Raw genomic sequence first — 18,809 nt, 5'->3', positions numbered from 1 at the left:
ATGTAATACTGTAGTCGAGTTTAATGATCAAGGAAAGTCCTCCTTCAATACATCTCGCCATTCCTATTTCATTTGTGGTCAGACAGCCTATGTACATCTGCCCTTAGACTGGGGTGGCACATGCTATATATCGTTCCTTCTGCCCCCTGTCTTTCTAGCCCCATCCCATTATCATCGTGATTCACGACTAGTGCACGTTAGACACAGGAGGGAGACTAATTCCCCAGTGATTGATCAGACTGAGACAGCTTGGGAGCAATATACAGATTTCAATAGAGGATTCTTTTTTTTCATAGGTCCCGTCCAAAACAGTAAACTCATACGTAGGTTAACAAGAACTCTAGAAGCATTAGTGAATGAGACTACAGCAGCCCTGGCGAACTTGACCCAGGAGCAGTCTGCCATGCGACTTGTTGTTCTTCAGAATCGCCTTGTTCTTGACGTCATCCTGGCAGATAGGGGCGGGGCTTGTAGAGTGATCGGCTCCAGTTGCTGCGTGTTTATTCCTAATAACGCGCCCTCTGTGTACGCAGCAATAGCAAGACTTCACAAGATAGCTCACGAGATACATCAAGACCCAGGCACATGGACTTGGTCCGGTTGGCTCTGGGGTGTAATATCAGCATGGGGATGAAAAGTGTTGTCGTTCCTAGGAATGATACTGCTTATGATATTCAGCTGCTGTCTCTGTCTGCAATGTGGCCCGGCGATTTGCGGCTTGTGTGCCACTGCCTGTATTCCCCATCCAAGTATACAAAAGAAAAAAGACGAACAAATGATGCTGTATGATCAGATATACGGTCTCATGAATATAGATGTGTCCTGAAGGGCACAGTAGGGGACAAGGAGGGAATGAGGAAATAGACATTTTACGTGGCCAATGTGTCCCCTGCGTGTACCCCACGTTTAGTACATGTGCATGTCACCCATGCATTTTTCCCTCTCATGCCTGTAATAATAATGCCCCTGTATTTCCGTCCCACATTAAAATGTCAGTTACCAAGCCTTCCATGAAAGAAACGTTAATTCTGTAATGAGGCCTATGTTGCCAATGTATTTGCATGGTACGCGTTTAAAAAGTCGAGATGAACCCGTTTTGTGGCTCAGGTTTCTTGCCTCCAGACACTCTGAAAGCTGCAGCTCAGCTACGTATCCCTGAACATTCGCATACTTCTGGCCCAGCCCGGCCTGCCAAGACAGTATTTTGCACACAGTTATCTACTTGCTCCACAGAATCACATTCCTGCTTAGTGAAGAAGGTAAACAGAACCCCGTCTGCAGAGATAGAGCCCAGCCTTTCTGTCTCCGTTTAAGTGATTTGCAGAGCTCGCATCCATAGAAAGCCCATGGCCCCCACGCAATGCACGAAGAAATATATGCACACACTGGCTCTTGGTGATGAGCAACCTTTGCTCGAGCGACCTTTACTTCAGATAATACATCCTCCTAACTCAAGATATCAGATAATACCAGACGTACAGGTCGTCCTGACACTGAAGACTTCTCTACTAGATCGAAAGTCAGCTCCCCCTAGCTTCCCCCAGTTCCACGTTAATTGCACGTCATGACCAAGTTACGCACACAAGTAGGGTAAAGGTTCCAACTGACCATGCAGACCCCCTCCATGTATCCACCCATCTATGACTCATCTATGACTCCTCAAGTGAACGCCCACGTGTACGCCTCTTACACGCCCATATGCTCTTATCTCTCTCTTTCTCTTGCTCCGCCTGGAGCGCTCCGCCTTCTCTATGCAATGTAATGTATGTTTAAATGTATAAATAATGTACTCTGTGAATAAAGTTCAGAAGACCCTTCCTGAGCCCTAGTGGTGATGGAACCCGATTCTCCCTTAACTCGAGTTACTGAAATAAAGCCCTTTTGAATCGGACACCACGGGCTCTGCCTCTCGTTATATGCATGACCCATTGTTCAAGTATAGAAATTCCGACAGGGTAATATTTTATTTACCACATGGGGGTGGCGCCCGCCGCTAATGCGGTGGCGCTCTGCGCACATGCACCCTCGCCTCCCGTGGTCGCGCAGCCGGGTAGCGGAATAGCCCAAGTCTGGGTGCAATCTGGGGGGATAGCGCAATCTCCAGGTGTAACAGCGACAACTTCATACGGGCAGGCTATTAGTAATTGCCCGGCTAGCGCAATGGTACTCTCCACAGCTTACCCTGGAATGCTAGGTCCGGGGGTTATGGGTCCAACCCAAAATGTTGTTCCTTTGTCCACTCAGGGGCAAACACCAAACTCCGGAGCACATTTGGCAGGAGCTTTCATCAGCAGTTCCGAGAACTACTTAATTGACATACACAGCACTTGCAGGATGCCAGCTTCAGTAATGGCAGGCGCTTCCTAACAGACTTTGCTTTTTTTTTGGGTTGTAACAAGTATTATCGCTCCGCACTGCATCTGCCTGCCGTCCCCTTTGAAATTGTACAAAGGCATAGCAGACATTCTCCAATGTTGTATTGAAATTTTAATGCTCAAGATGTGTCTGAAATTTTATTTTTGGAAGACACAGAGAGCTCATGCCGAGACTCGAACCACGTTCCCTAGTTCCAAAGTCCACAGCTTTGCATGTTATGCCACATCGCCTCTCTAAAAAAATCAGCTTTTTTTACGGAGTTTATCTCTGTTTCCCTAAGTCACCCTCCCACTATGCACCCACCCATAACCCCTTCCTCCCTTTTGTTTCCCTGAGCACTGTGCCAGCACAGGACTTGTCTTGCTTCCAGAGTCTACCTTCTGGGGCCCCTCCCTGCCAGCAATCACAACACCCACACGTCATGCATATCTTATCTCCCTCATTGGGACCAGGGCCGGATTTAGCGCTGGTGGCGCCCAGTGCGACAATCAGTTTTGGCGCATCCCTATGACCTCCCTCTGCATTCCCTGACTACCACTGGGCAAAAGTGCCCCTTCTCTCTCCACATCCCCTCTCTCACATAAATGTCATTCATTTCAAAGTACTGGTTAAGGCTGGCTTTACTAATTAGAATGTATATCTACCGAAACAACCCCTCATTAGCAACATTAGGACTAGATAATGAAAGACTGGTGAAAAAATATAACATACTAACTATATTATGCAGTTTGCATGCAGCTCTTTGATGACAGTTCATAACAGTCATTGTTCTATATTAGAGATGTATCTTATGTACTGTGGTAAGACAAGAATCTCTGTGATAAAAGCAGTAGTCCACTCAGCCATCCACATAAAATACAGATTTGTGATCTGCATGGTAGGTGTTCTTTGCAGCAGTCATATTAAGCCTCTGCACTACTTTATGCCACCAGACGACAAAACTCTGATATCTCTATCTAACAAGAACAATAATCACAAGAGTTATCTTCACATTTGTATTGCTGCCTGAATGCTGGATGCACAAGGAACTCTGCGGAAGGCGTTTCGAAATTGTAGGTTATTGCTAAGCAGGGTGCCCCCCTGAGGTCAGCACCCCTTTCCAGGTCAGCACCCAGTGTGGCTGCACCAGTCGCACTGCCCTAAATCCAGCCCTGATCGGGACCATAAATCTTCTCAGGCTGCTTAAACTTTTCTGTTTTTCAGTATCTAAAAAGTTGGTGGTTTGGAATACTTGCAGATCTTCCTTTATCAAATGCATCCAGTCATACTGGGTTCTTCCCGCTGTGCCTATTGCAATGGCACAACATCGGTGCTATTCATCTTAGCCTATATATATTGGGCTTGAATGCTGATGGACCCCGGACATGCATTCTTAATGTCAACAAGACGTCCTGCTTGTAGGAATGCTCTACGGGTGGAGCAAAAATAGCCTATGTTTTTATAATTCAGTACAGCTTAAAACTATACAAATAAAAAGCTAAAGCTCTAAACTCAAACTCAGATGTTTAGCCGCAGGTGTTAACTGTGCATCAGAATAAAATCTATAGTAATCTGATTTTTTTATTTGGGCAATCGGACTAGTTCAAGTGTAATGATGTTTTAAGCATCCAGATCCCCTGCTTGTGTTCAGTGCATAAATAGACACTCTTTATTGGTGGTGTGATCAAGACGACGAGGCTGGTTATCCTGTCCAGCCTCTTTACCAAGTTCATAAATGTGTGCCACTCATTTGGCCGCATACATAGTTATTTATTGAGTTCCTAGATATGATTGCAAATTTATATGATAATGTCATCTCCACGACTAAAAGATTCTGTAGATTTGGGGTCTTGCAGCCAATCAAGGGCCAGATGTAGGAGCCCAAATACCGGTCGGTAATGGCCGAATTCGGCCGTTACCGACCAGTATTTGGTGATTGGGATGCAGGGGCATAATTTTACAGATTCTGTAAATTTACCGAATCGGTAAATTTACTGATTCTGTAAAATACCGAATCAGTAATTTTACCGATTCGGTAAAACCCAGATGTAGGTGGGACTCTTCTGAGTCCCAAAGGCCTTACAGAATCGGTATTTTACCACCCAATCCAATTGGGTGATAAAATACCGAATTCAGGTGTGCATGCACATCTGTGCATGCACACCTGTGCAGTGTGACACACAGACATGCCCTTAGGGCATGTCTGTGTGCCACATGGCACACAAGTTCGGAATTGGGGTGCTAGAGGGTGTCAAAGTGACACCCCCTGCACCCTTGCAGGATTCGGTATTTACCGATTCGGTAAATACCGATTCATTGCCCATTGATTACTATGGGCTTCATTGCCCATAGGAATCAATGGGCAATACCGATTCGGTATTTACCGAATCGGTAAATACCGAATCCTACCGATTCGGTAATTCTCCATTTGGAATTACCTACATCTCCCCCCTTCATATTTACCGACTCTTAAATACTGAATCGGTAAAATTCGGTATTTAAGAGTCGGTAAATATGAATTACCTACATCTGGCCCCAAGTTTCTTAATTACCCACATGCTTTTTGATAGAATCCCAAGGATACAGATCTGGAGCTTGGCTCCTATTTGGTTTTTTTCATCAACAAAAAGGCAAAGTTATCCACACAGTTCCACGCCACACAATTCAACTCCACAAATTTCCAATCCACGCCACATAATTTGACACAAGGCCACATAATTCAACTCAACAACACAATTACACATTTATTTATTTATTTATAGCATTTGTAGAGTGCTCTGTAACCCTACGGGCATCCTGGCGCTTAGGTACATAGCTAAAGCTTTGTGGGGACAGGAGCATGAACGAGATGCTGAACCGGGTAGATTTATTTATTGCGAAGGGTTTTAGGAGGATTTTTTGGGAAAAGCCAAGTTTTCACCTTTTTCCGAAAGGTCAGAAGATCATTAGTTTTTCTGATGTCCAAGGGGAGTTTATTCTATAAGTGGGCTGCAGCAATGCTGAAAGCTCGTCCACCACAGGTGGCTTTCTTGATCCTGAGGATACTGATGAAGTTCAAGGATGAGGATCGAAGAGACCGGCTGGGCTCATACCACTTAAATTTGTACTGGAGTGGTCGGGGCCTAGCCCATGAACTGCCCTGAAAACAATACATAGGGATTTGAAGCAGATCCTTTGGTGTATGGGCAGCCAATGTAGGTCAGCCAGGGCAAGAGTGGTGGAAGATCTACGTTCACGGGAGAGTGTCAGTTTGGCTGCAGCTGCCTGGACACTCTGGAGTCTGGATATGAGATAGGCAGGGGATTCCAGCAGGAGAGCTTTGCAATAGTCCAGGCGGCTGAGGATAGTGCTCCTGACTATGTCCGCTCTGGTCTCTGGGGGCAGGAGAGGTAGCAGTCTTCGGAGTCCTCTTAGTAGGGCGAAACAGCAGCTAACCTGCTTGTTGACGTTGGTCTCTAGGCTTAGTTTGTTATTAATAGTGACTCCAAGGTTTTTTACAGAGCTCACTGGGGTGGGCGAGTCCCCTAGCGATTGAGGCCAGAAATCTGGCGGTAGACTTTTGGGGGTTTTTCCTACTGTGCAATGTAGTATTTCAGTTTTCTCACTGTTGAATTTTAGTGAGTTCTGATTGAGCCAGAGAGACATGTCCAGCATACAGGTGTGGAAAGTTTCCGTTGAGCTTGCTCGAGTTCCGTCCAGCGAGATTATCAGCTGGGTGTCGTCTGCATAGTTTGTCACGCTGATGCCATGGCTTTTGATGATCCGCATCAGGGGTTGCATGTAAATATTAAAGAGTATGGGGCTGATGGCATACCCCTGTGGGACTCCGTGCGGGACTTTCGTGAACTCGGATTGGTAGGGAGGGATGGATACTGCCTGCCACCTGTCCGTCAGGTAGGAGCGGAACAAGTCGAGCGTGACCCCTCTCACTCCGATGTTCCTTAATCTTTCAATCAGGATGCCGTGGTTCACCGTATCGAACGCGGTGGACAGGTCAAGCAGAATCAGAGTTGCTGATTCTCCCCTGTCCGCCCTCATTCGCAGGTCATCCATAACTGTCAGCAGGGCTGACTCCGTTCCATGAACTGGTCTGAAGCCAAACTGCTCCTCTTCCAAGATGTTGTTGGTTTCTAGGAAGAGGGCTAGAGCTCTACTGACCCATCTCTCTATGATTTTTATAGGATATACCACACCACCTACATCCAATCCACACCACAAAATTCCACATCATGCCACAAAATGACGCAGCACACGAACGCCACTCCATACTATTCTATAAGGCAAATACTATTCCACATATTTCACCCCATAACACAAAATCCCACTCCACATAATTACAGTACACTCAATACCACATAATTACTATCCATATAATTCCACTGCACATCATACCATATAATTCGACTACATAAATCCACACCACACACTTCCACAACTAACAATGCCAATCCAACCCACATAATTCCACTACACACCACATAGATACACTCCATTATACCTGGGTAAAATGCATAGTCATTTGCAAAGCCTATAGCTCTAACTCAACCAAATGCAAGACCTATTGCATTTCCAATGCTTGTTTTTTGTGTGTGATACCTATATTACTCTGTCTCTCACCCCTCTCCGTATTTCTCCTCCTTATTATTGCTGCCTTTTTTGTTTCTTTTCGTTTGCAAACTCATATAGCGTCAACCCTACCCGAAGGTATTGGAACGCTATACATGAGCACTTTTTACATTATATAGGGGCCCCACCCTCTCTCATTTATTTTGGTATGATATTAGCTTTGTAATTAGAGTGACAGTGAGTGTGACGTGTTATTTGAAAGGCTGGATGGGCATCCATTCGTTAGGTGGGTGCATGAACTTCTATGTTTTTTTAGAACATGAAGCCCACCTGCTTCCCGCCGGCCTCCCCTCCATCCCTGGCAGCCATTTGTCTGTGGTGTTCAGAGCAGCCATTTGACAGTGGCTGATTGGTGCAGAGGCTGGGAGCAAACAGCTGCTCGTTTGATGATTCCTAGAGCAGACTAAAGCATAGAAGCTTTACTTGCTAGTAGATGTGCTCTCTGGACATCTCTTTTTGGCGTTGTTAAATTTAAAAATGCGCATGTGTGAGCGCTTATCTATGACGCCAGCGCGCCCCCAGTTATTTCATGTGCACAGGGCTGCTGCCACACTTATGACACTTGAGGGACTCATCATTCGTGGGGCACAGTAATTCTCAAGGTTTGTTGATCAGCTTGCACATCCCAAACACGTTTGTATTTTCTTCAGTTTAACCTCTTATTTTCTTGGTATGTGTTTCACTTCATTTAGATGTTCGTCTTAGCTTTTATGCAGTGACTGCTTTGCTCGTGCTTTATTATCCAAGCATCTTGCTTCAAGTTAAATTGACCTTTCTTTTCCTTAAAACATGCACGTGTTCCTTTTTTCACACACGAAGCAATTGCAAGCTGCACGAACCGTGGTATCTGACGGGTGGATCGTACAGTATTAATTTAAATTAAATCTTGTATTCATTCCTGAGGCTTGTCTTATATGCGGGCGGTGAAGTGCTGTCATGTTACACGCCTTTCTGGGTTGCACCAGATTTAGGGCCAGATGTAGGTATCCAAATACCGGTCGGAAACGGCCGAAAATACAGATTTTCGGCCGTTTCCGACCGATATTTGGATATTGAGATGTAGGGGCATGTTAAATTATAGAATTGGTAATTTTACCGAATTTGTAATTTTTTCCGATTCGGTAAAATACCGAATTGGTAAAATTACCGATTCTGTAATTCAACATGTATGTAGCACTGTAATCAGTGCTACAAGGGTTTAAGAATTCGTTATTTACCACCAACTAAAAGAGATGCAACAGCAGCGCAAAAGTGTCGCAAGGGACTTTTAAATAAGCCCCAATCTATTGATGAAGCCTATAGATCTTCCTAATATGAGATATATTGGCTATGTCAATATTTTTAGCCATGCTGCACAGATTCTATACAGCATGGCTAAAAGTAAAAAAAATAAAAAGCTATGACGTGGTCAACACTAGTCACGTCATAGCGGTCTTTTTCTTTACTTTCAATCACACTGCACAGCAGCCACACTGCTTAACAACATGGCTTAAAAATACTAACAAAGCCATAAAATACATCTGTTTGTCTTTGCAATTTTTGTTGCCATGCTGTCCAGAAGTGCGGCTGCCGGGCAACATGGCTCAAAGTAAAAGAAATCTAAAACGCTATTGCATGGCCTGCATTCACTGCATCATAGAGTTTTCTTTTTTACTTTTCAGCCATGACTGTACTGCATGACTCAAAAAAACATTGACAAAGCCAAAAGATCTCTTAAAGGCGAGACCTAGTGGCTTTGCCAATGCTTGTTTCAAATTGGTGTTTCAAGGGCTTACCACCTGCCTCCCTTTCCTCTTTCCAATGCTTTTCCCCCTCACATTGCTTCCACTCCTTTATCCTTCGATTTTGTGTTTTTTGGGGGAACACTCCACCCAAATCTCACTTCTTCACCCTTTTTTTTAGGTTTTGCCTAGCGAAAGCTGCGCTCTGCGCAGCTTTTTCGCGCAGGCGAAAACCTGATGAGAAGTGTAGTGTGCTTTGGGTCGGCCCTCGTCATTGATTGGCTGGCTCCGTAAACGGAGCCTTGCCATTGGACGAGGGGCCTGTCCGTCAATGCCGGACCAGACACGGGGGCGTTCCTGACATTCTTTGGCTTTTGCCGACGTCACGCGACGCCGGGAACGCCCCCGAGTCTGGTCCGGCATTGCCGGGACCTGCGTTTGCTGACGTGTCGGGTTTCTTTGTCTGTGGCGGAACAAATTGCAGGTAAGCGAAGGTGTCTTTTGTAATCTAAATGACTGTCTCTTTTGAATGCCCCAGCCGAAATGTTTAATGACGTCTTTTTTTGTGTTTTTCTCTGCAGGTTGCCGGGACCTGCCTTTGCTGACGTGTCGGGTTTCTTTGTCTGTGGCGGAACAAATTGCAGGTAAGCCATGGTGTCTTTTGTAATATAAATGACTGTCTTTTTTGAATGCCCCAGCCGAAATGTTTAATCGCGTATTTTTTGTTGTTGTTCTCTGCAGGTATTTTGCGACGGCCCGGTGGGTGGAACAATTTCCGGTCGGGATCCTTGGCTCGCTGTCTGTCTCCGTCTCCGTGCTCCAAGGGATTTCTTGCAGGTAAGCGATGGTGTCTTTTGTAATATAAATGACTGTATTTTTTGAATGCCCCATCCGAAATGTGCGACGGCCCGGTGGGTGGAACAATTTCCGGTCGGGATCCTTGGCTCGCCGTCTGTCTCCGTCTCCGTGCTCCAAGGGATTTCTTGCAGGTAAGCGATGGTGTCTTTTGTAATATAAATGACTGTATTTTTTGAATGCCCCATCCGAAATGTTTAATCGCGTATTTTTTGTTGTTGTTCTCTGCAGGTATTTTGCGACGGCCCGGTGGGTGGAACAATTTCCGGTCGGGATCCTTGGCTCGCTGTCTGTCTCCGTCTCCGTGCTCCCAGGGATTTCTTGCAGGTAAGCGATGGTGTCTTTTGTAATATAAATGACTGTATTTTTTGAATGCCCCATCCGAAATGTGCGACGGCCCGGTGGGTGGAACAATTTCCGGTCGGGATCCTTGGCTCGCTGTCTGTCTCCGTCTCCGTGCTCCAAGGGATTTCTTGCAGGTAAGCGACGGTGTGTTTTGTAATATAAATGACTGTATTTTTTGAATGCCCCATCCGAAATGTTTAATCACGTATTTTTTGTTGTTCTCTGCAGGTATTTTGCGACGGCCCGGTGGGGGGAACAATTTCCGGTCGGGATCCTTGGCTCGCTGTCTGTCTCCGTCTCCGTGCTCCAAGGGATTTCTTGCAGGTAAGCGACGGTGTGTTTTGTAATATAAATGACTGTATTTTTTGAATGCCCCATCCGAAATGTTTAATCACGTATTTTTTGTTGTTCTCTGCAGGTATTTTGCGACGGCCCGGTGGGGGGAACAATTTCCGGTCGGGATCCTTGGCTCGCTGTCTGTCTCCGTCTCCGTGCTCCAAGGAATTTCTTGCAGGTAAGCGACGGTGTGTTTTGTAATATAAATGACTGTATTTTTTGAATGCCCCATCCGAAATGTTTAATCACGTATTTTTTGTTGTTCTCTGCAGGTATTTTGCGACGGCCCGGTGGGGGGAACAATTTCCGGTCGGGATCCTTGGCTCGCTGTCTGTCTCCTGGTCTCCTCCGTGGCGTGACGACTTGCAGGTAAGCGATGGTGTGTTTTCTAATAGTGTTTTCGTGTCGGGTACCCAATTTACATTTTTATGTCATACTTATTTTGTTTACAAGTCTTTAGCCTATTTGTTTTATATATTTTGCGCTTGTTCTCTCTAATGTTTCCGTGTCGGGTCTCCTCCTTGGCGTGACGACTTGCAGGTAAGCGATGGTGTGTTTTTTAATTTACATTTTTATGTCGCTGTAATTTCTTTTATGTGTTCAGCCTATTCTGTTTTTATTGTAATGTATTTATTTTTTGTGCCTGTTCTCTCTAATGTTTCCGTGTCGGGTCGCCTTCGTGGCGTGACGACTTGCAGGTAAGCGATGGTGTGTGTTGTAATTAATAAATGACTGTCTCTTTTTAATGACTGTGAGTTTTTGTAACTTTGTCAAGCTTTTTTTAGCATTTATTTATCTCACTTCTTTTGCAGGTTTTTTTCGGCGTCGCTGCGTGGTCCCGGTATCTGGGCGTGGTCGCGGTTTCCGGTCGCCATTTTGCGCTCGGTGTCTGTCTTCGTGGTACGATGGATTTCAGGTACGCGATTTTAATTTGTATGTAATTGTAATTTGTTTTATGTGTTCTACTTTTTATAACTTTGCAAAGTGTTTTAGAAATTAATTTATCTCACTTTCGTTGCAGGTTTTTTTCGGCGTCGCTGCGTGGTCCCGGTTTTGGGCGTGGTCGCGGTTTCCGGTCGCCATTTTGCGCTCGGTGTCTGGCTTCGTGGTACGATGGATTTCAGGTACGCGATTTAAATTTGTATATAATTGTAATTTGTTTTATGTGTTCTACAGTCTTTAGCCTATTTGTTTTATATATTTTGCGCTTGTTCTCTCTAATTTTTCCGTGTCGGGTCTCCTCCGTGGCGTGACGACTTGCAGGTAAGCGATGGTGTGTTTTTTAATTTACATTTTTATGTCGCTGTAATTTCTTTTATGTGTTCAGCCTATTCTGTTTTTATTGTAATGTATTTATTTTTGGTGCCTGTTCTCTCTAATGTTTCCGTGTCGGGTCGCCTTCGTGGTGTGACGACTTGCAGGTAAGCGATGGTGTGTGTTGTAATTAATAAATGACTGTCTCTTTTTAATGACTGTGAGTTTTTGTAACTTTGTAAAGCTTTTTTTAGAATTTATTTATCTCACTTCTTTTGCAGGTTTTTTTCGGCGTCGCTGCGTGGTCCCGGTATCTGGGCGTGGTCGCGGTTTCCGGTCGCCATTTTGCGCTCGGTGTCTGTCTTCGTGGTACGATGGATTTCAGGTACGCGATTTTAATTTGTATGTAATTGTAATTTGTTTTATGTGTTCTACTTTTTATAACTTTGCAAAGTGTTTTAGAAATTAATTTATCTCACTTTTGTAATTTGTTTTATGTGTTCTACAGTCTTTAGCCTATTTGTTTTATATATTTTGCGCCTGTTCTCTCTAATCTTTCCGTGTCGGGTCTCCTCCATGGCGTGACGACTTGCAGGTAAGCGATGGTGTGTTTTTTAATTTACATTTTTATGTCGCTGTAATTTCTTTTATGTGTTCAGCCTATTCTGTTTTTATTGTAATGTATTTATTTTTTGGGCCTGTTCTCTCTAATGTTTCCGTGTCGGGTCTCCTTCGTGGCGTGACGACTTGCAGGTAAGCGATGGTGTGTTTTTTAATTTACATTTTTATGTCGCTGTAATTTCTTTTATGTGTTCAGCCTATTCTGTTTTTATTGTAATGTATTTATTTTTTGTGCCTGTTCTCTCTAATGTTTCCGTGTCGGGTCGCCTTCGTGGCGCGACGACTTGCAGGTAAGCGATGGTGTGTGTTGTAATTAATAAATGACTGTCTCTTTTTAATGACTGTGAGTTTTTGTAACTTTGTCAAGCTTTTTTTAGCATTTATTTATCTCACTTCTTTTGCAGGTTTTTTTTGGCGTCGCTGCGTGGTCCCGGTATCTGGGCGTGGTCGCGGTTTCCGGTCGCCATTTTGCGCTCGGTGTCTGTCTTCGTGGTACGATGGATTTCAGGTACGCGATTTTAATTTGTATGTAATTGTAATTTGTTTTATGTGTTCTACTTTTTATAACTTTGCAAAGTGTTTTAGAAATTAATTTATCTTAATTTCGTTGCAGGTTTTTTTCGGCGTCGCTGCGTGGTCCCGGTATCTGGGCGTGGTCGCGGTTTCCGGTCGCCATTTTGCGCTCGGTGTCTGGCTTCGTGGTACGATGGATTTCAGGTACGCGATTTAAATTTGTATATAATTGTAATTTGTTTTATGTGTTCTACAGTCTTTAGCCTATTTGTTTTATATATTTTGCGCTTGTTCTCTCTAATGTTTCCGTGTCGGGTCTCCTCCATGGCGTGACGACTTGCAGGTAAGCGATGGTGTGTTTTTTAATTTACATTTTTATGTCGCTGTAATTTCTTTTATGTGTTCAGCCTATTCTGTTTTTATTGTAATGTATTTATTTTTTGTGCCTGTTCTCTCTAATGTTTCCGTGTCGGGTCGCCTTCGTGGCGTGACGACTTGCAGGTAAGCGATGGTGTGTGTTGTAATTAATAAATGACTGTCTCTTTTTAATGACTATGAGTTTTTGTAACTTTGTAAAGCTTTTTTTAGAATTTATTTATCTCACTTCTTTTGCAGGTTTTTTTCGGCGTCGCTGCGTGGTCCCGGTATCTGGGCGTGGTCGCGGTTTCCGGTCGCCATTTTGCGCTCGGTGTCTGTCTTCGTGGTACGATGGATTTCAGGTACGCGATTTTAATTTGTATGTAATTGTAATTTGTTTTATGTGTTCTACTTTTTATAACTTTGCAAAGTGTTTTAGAAATTAATTTATCTTAATTTCGTTGCAGGTTTTTTTCGGCGTCGCTGCGTGGTCCCGGTTTTGGGCGTGGTCGCGGTTTCCGGTCGCCATTTTGCGCTCGGTGTCTGGCTTCGTGGTACGATGGATTTCAGGTACGCGATTTAAATTTGTATATAATTGTAATTTGTTTTATGTGTTCTACAGACTTTAGCCTATTTGTTTTATATATTTTGCGCCTGTTCTCTCTAATATTTCCGTGTCGGGTCTCCTCCATGGCGTGACGACTTGCAGGTAAGCGATGGTGTGTTTTTTAATTTACATTTTTATGTCGCTGTAATTTCTTTTATGTGTTCAGCCTATTCTGTTTTTATTGTAATGTATTTATTTTTTGGGCCTGTTCTCTCTAATGTTTCCGTGTCGGGTCTCCTTCGTGGCGTGACGACTTGCAGGTAAGCGATGGTGTGTGCTGTAATTAATAACTGACTGTCTCTTTTTAATGACTGAGTTTTTGTAACTTTGAAAAGCGTTTTTTAGAATTAATTTTTCTAACTTTCTTTGCAGGTATTTTTCGGCGTCGCGGCGTGGTCACGGTTTCCGGTCGCCATTTTGTCTTTGGATTTTTGCCTCGCTCGGTGTCTGTCTCCGTGGTACGATGGATTTCAGGTATGCGATTGGCATTTGTATGTCATTGTAATTTATTTTATATGTGTTCAGTGCATTTTGTTTATATTGTAATGTATTTATTTTTGGGGCCTGTTCTCTCTAGTGTTTTTGTGTCGGGTCTCCTCCGTTGCGGGACGACTTGCAGGTAAGCGATTGTGTGTTTTGTAATAGTGTTTTTGTGTCGGGTACGCAATTTACATTTTCATGTAATACTTATTTTGTTTACAAGTGTTTTTCCGATTGGTCTTATATATTTTGGGCCTGTTCTCTAATGTTTCCGTGTCGGGTCTCCTCCATGGCGTGACGACTTGCACGTAAGCAATTGTGTGTTGTGTAATTTACTTTTTTATGTCATTGTAATTTCTTTTATGTGTTCAGCCTGTTTTGTTTATATTGTAATGTATTTCTTTTTTGGGACTGTTCTCTTTTGTGTTTTTGTGTAGGGTCTCATTCGTGGCGTGACGACTTGCAGGTAAGCCATGTTGTGTTTTGTAACAAATGACTGTCCCTTTTCAATGCCCGGGAGTTTTTTAACTTGGAAAAGGTATTTTTGAGTTTATGTATCTTCCTTTCTTTGCAGGAATTGAACGGCGGCGGCGTGGGAACGATTTCCGGTCGCCATTTTGTCATGGGATCTTTGGCTGTCTGTCTCCGTCTCCTTGGTCCAAGGGATTTCAGGTACGCGATTTAAATTGTAATGTAATTAGTATTTCTTTTACAGGTGTTCAGCCTTTTTGGTTTATATTCTTTTAATGTTTCTTTTTTGGGCTGTTCTCTCTAGTGTTTCCGTGTAGCCTGCCGTGACGTGTCGGGTTTCCTTCCCCGTGGACGAACGACTTTAAGGTAAGCGCTGTGGTCATGTATTAGTGCGACTCGGTGTAGATAGATTCAAATGTAATTTGTATTTTCTTACAGGTGTTGTAGATTTAACGTAACAGGTGTTCGGGCTATTTGGTTTATGTTCTTCTGATGTTTCTTTTTTGGCCTGTTCTCTCTAGTGTTTCCGTGTCGGGTCTCATCCGTGGCGTGACGACTTGCAGGTAAGCGATGTGTTTTGTAACTAAACAATTACTGTCACTTTCGAATACCCGGAGTGTTTTTTTACGTTTCAAAAGTAATTTCTAACTTCATTTCTTTTCCTTTATTTGCAGGAATCTGTCGGCGGCGTGGTGTCGTAATTCTATTATGCTTACTTTAATACTTATTTTATATCGTGTGCTTTCTGTGTAGGGAATTATTGCAAAGAGCTATCGTGTTTTTCTACTTTAACAAAATGATATTCACCAGCACTTCTTTTTGTATTTGCAGGCAGCGTGGCGCCAACTCGTCTACCACTAAGCTTTGATATTCAAGATCGGCAAAAGTCGCACATAGCCACTAAGTACTCCAACGAGTCACAGCATCCACGACCTTTTCATTCGGCCAGACAGCCTCCTATCGCCAATTTACATATGTCGAGACAGCAACATCCTAAACAACATCTCACCTACATGTTCTTAACAACAAACTTTGCAAGTCTTTTGTTATTTAATGAACTAACTGCGTTTTTTTTTGTCTTCCACAGTATGTAAAGGACTACAGCCACGGAAAGAAACATTTCTTCGAGCGAGCTCAGAAGGTATACTTCGTGACAGTGGACTGGAGCCTCTCGATTTCTCGACCGATCTCAGGAGGTATACTTCGAGACAGCGGACTGGAGCCTTTCGACATAAACTGTAAGTTCCTTCCTGTCTGTGAAAGTAATTTGTCCTTTTGAGCAGCGGTATTACGACCACAATTTTCAGTTTTACACGCGCAAACAAAGCAGTAATAATATGAATCACTTTAGAATTAAATTGTGTTGCCTATACGTTTGTCCAATTTCACCATGTTTTTGTTTAATGCGTTTGAGTTCTTTTTGGTACATCGCCAATAGGTACATTTACGATATAAATGTTGTCGCATGTCTCCTTTATTCATGAACTTTTCAAATTCAAACAAATGCTTACATTGTAAGGACCTCTGTTTATTCAAATTCGCCATTATGTACATTTTGGATGCCTTGTTTGTGCGATGCCACATTTTATTTAATATGCAGAAATCGTGGGGCTGAGTTAGCTGACCACAAGCATGTATTTGTCGCAACACTAGATTTAGTCAAAGCATGAAGGCCTGTTACATTTACTGAGAGCATAAAGAACAGTTAGGATAAGGTGAGACCGACGAGTTTCAGTGCAAAGTTATACATCGGCAAACTGTGCATGTAGGAGGAAAATGTCGGTAGATTTACGATATAAATGTTTGCGCATGTCTACTTTATTCATGGCCTTTGAAAATTAGAACACATGCTTACTTTGTAAGGCCTTGCTGTTTAATGCAATTCGCCATTATGTACATTTTGGATGCCTTGTTTGTGCGATGCCAGATTTTATTTCATATGCTCAAATCGTAGAGCTGAGAGTTAACTGAACACAAGCATGTGTTTGTCGCAACACTCGATTTAGTCAGAGCATGAAGGCCCGTTACATTTACTGAGAGCATAAAGAACAGTTAGGATAAGGTGAGACACGACGACTTTCAGTGCTAAGTTATACATCGGCAAACTGCATTTAGGAGGAAAATGTTTGCGCATGTAAGTTTAGCCCTTTCTGTGAAAGTAATTTGTCCCCTTTTTTAGTTAATATGCTCAAATCGTAGGGCTGAGAGTTAGATGAGCACAAGCATGTGTTTGTCGCAACACTAGATTTAGTCAGAGCATGAAGGCCCGTTACATTTACTGAGAACATAAAGAACAGTTAGGATAAGGTGAGACACGACGACTTTCAGTGCAAAGTTATACATCGGCAAACTGCATTTAGGAGGAAAATGTTTGCGCATGTAAGTTTCGCCCTTTCTGTGAAAGTCATTTGTCCCAGATTTTATACTGAGAGCATAAAGAACAGTTAGGATAAGGTGAGACCGACGAGTTTCAGTGCAAAGTTATACATCGGAAAACTGCATTTAGGAGAAAAATGTAGGTAGATTTACGATTTAAATGTTTGCGCATGTCTACTTTATTCATGGCCTTTGAAAATTCGAACACATGCTTACTTTGTAAGGCCTTGCTGTTTAATGCAATTCGTCATTATGTACATTTTGGATGCCTTGTTTGTGCGATGCCACATTTTATTTCATATGCTCAAATCGTAGGGCTGAGAGTTAGATGAGCACAAGCATGTGTTTGTCGCAACACTCGATTTAGTCAGAGCATCAAGGCCCGTTACATTTACTGAAAGCATAAAGACCAGTTAGGATAAGGTGAGACACGACGACTTTCAGTGCAAAGTTATACATCGGCAAACTGCATAAAGGAGGAAAATGTTTGCGCATGTAAGTTTAGCCCTTTCTGTGAAAGTAATTTGTCCCCTTTTTTATTTAATATGCTCAAATCGTAGGGCTGAGAGTTTGATGAGCACAAGCATGTGTTTGTCGCAACACTACATTTAGTCAGAGCATGAATGCCCGTTACATTTACTGAGAGCATAAAGAACAGTTAGGATAAGGTGAGACACGACGACTTTCAGTGCAAAGTTATACATGGGCAAACTGTGCATTTAGGATGAAAATGTTTGCGCATGTAAGTTCAGGCCTTTCTGTGAAAGTAATCTGTTCTTTTGAGCAGCGGTATTACGAGCACATTTTTCAGTTTTTATACGCGCAAACAAATCAGTAATAATACGTATCACTTTAGATTTAAATTGTCTTGCAAATACATTTGGCCAATTTCCCCATGTTTTTGTTTAATGCCTTTGAGTTCTTTTTCATACATCGCCAATAGGTACATTTACGATATAAATGTTTGCAAACTGTGCATTTAGGATGAAAATGTTTGCGCATGTAAGTATGCCTTTCTGTGAAACTAATTTGCAGTAAGAATACGTATCACTTTACAATTCAATTGTGTTGTATATACATTTGGCCAATTTCACCATGTTTTAGGTTAATCCATTTCAGTGCTTTAGGTACGACTAATCTTTCACACACACATATATATATATATATGTTCAGTTACAACTTTAGTTCACAAACTGCTTTGCACGATGCGAGAAATTAAATAAAACACTGACAACATTCCTTCTTTTATTTTCACTACGTGCATGCGCGGATTTCTATATTTTTAAAGGCACATACAAACCAGTAACGTGACGCAAATAATTGCCATACTATTACATTAGAACGCATTAATCGCTAATACGCAAAGCTTTAGCTAAGATTCAATTTGCACAGTTTGCATGAGAAAATCACTGCTTTTTTTGCCTGCACTCATAATATTTTGCTAATGCTATTTTTGTTTTATAGGGTACAAAAGTACACGTTTGTTGCAACTGACCCATCGACTACACAATTTGAAATTCGTTATATAAACACGGTATGTTAATACTTTATTTATTTTACTTAATACATTTCTTTTTTTAATAATTGCTGTTTGTACTGAGCATTCTTTGCTGTATACTTATACACAAAATTTCGCTCATAAAGCACATCTTATGCTTTTGTACAAGAGCAGCACTGGTAAAGTTGTAGTCAACAGAGAAGGAAAACTTATAACAAACACTTTTTTTACAGGTCCCTGTAGGAAATGCTTTGACTCATTTACCACACGCAATATACATAGATCTCTTTCTTTCCTGCCTTCCCTTTCAATTTCTTTCTTGCCTTTCCTTATGTCTCTCTTCTGCATGTACTCTGCATCTCCTTCACAATTTTACATTCACTGTCCTTTCTTT

This window comes from Lissotriton vulgaris, chromosome 9 (genome assembly GCF_964263255.1).
Source record: "Lissotriton vulgaris chromosome 9, aLisVul1.2, whole genome shotgun sequence".
Lineage (NCBI taxonomy): Eukaryota > Metazoa > Chordata > Amphibia > Caudata > Salamandridae > Lissotriton > Lissotriton vulgaris.
Note: the sequence above shows the minus strand (reverse complement) of the source record.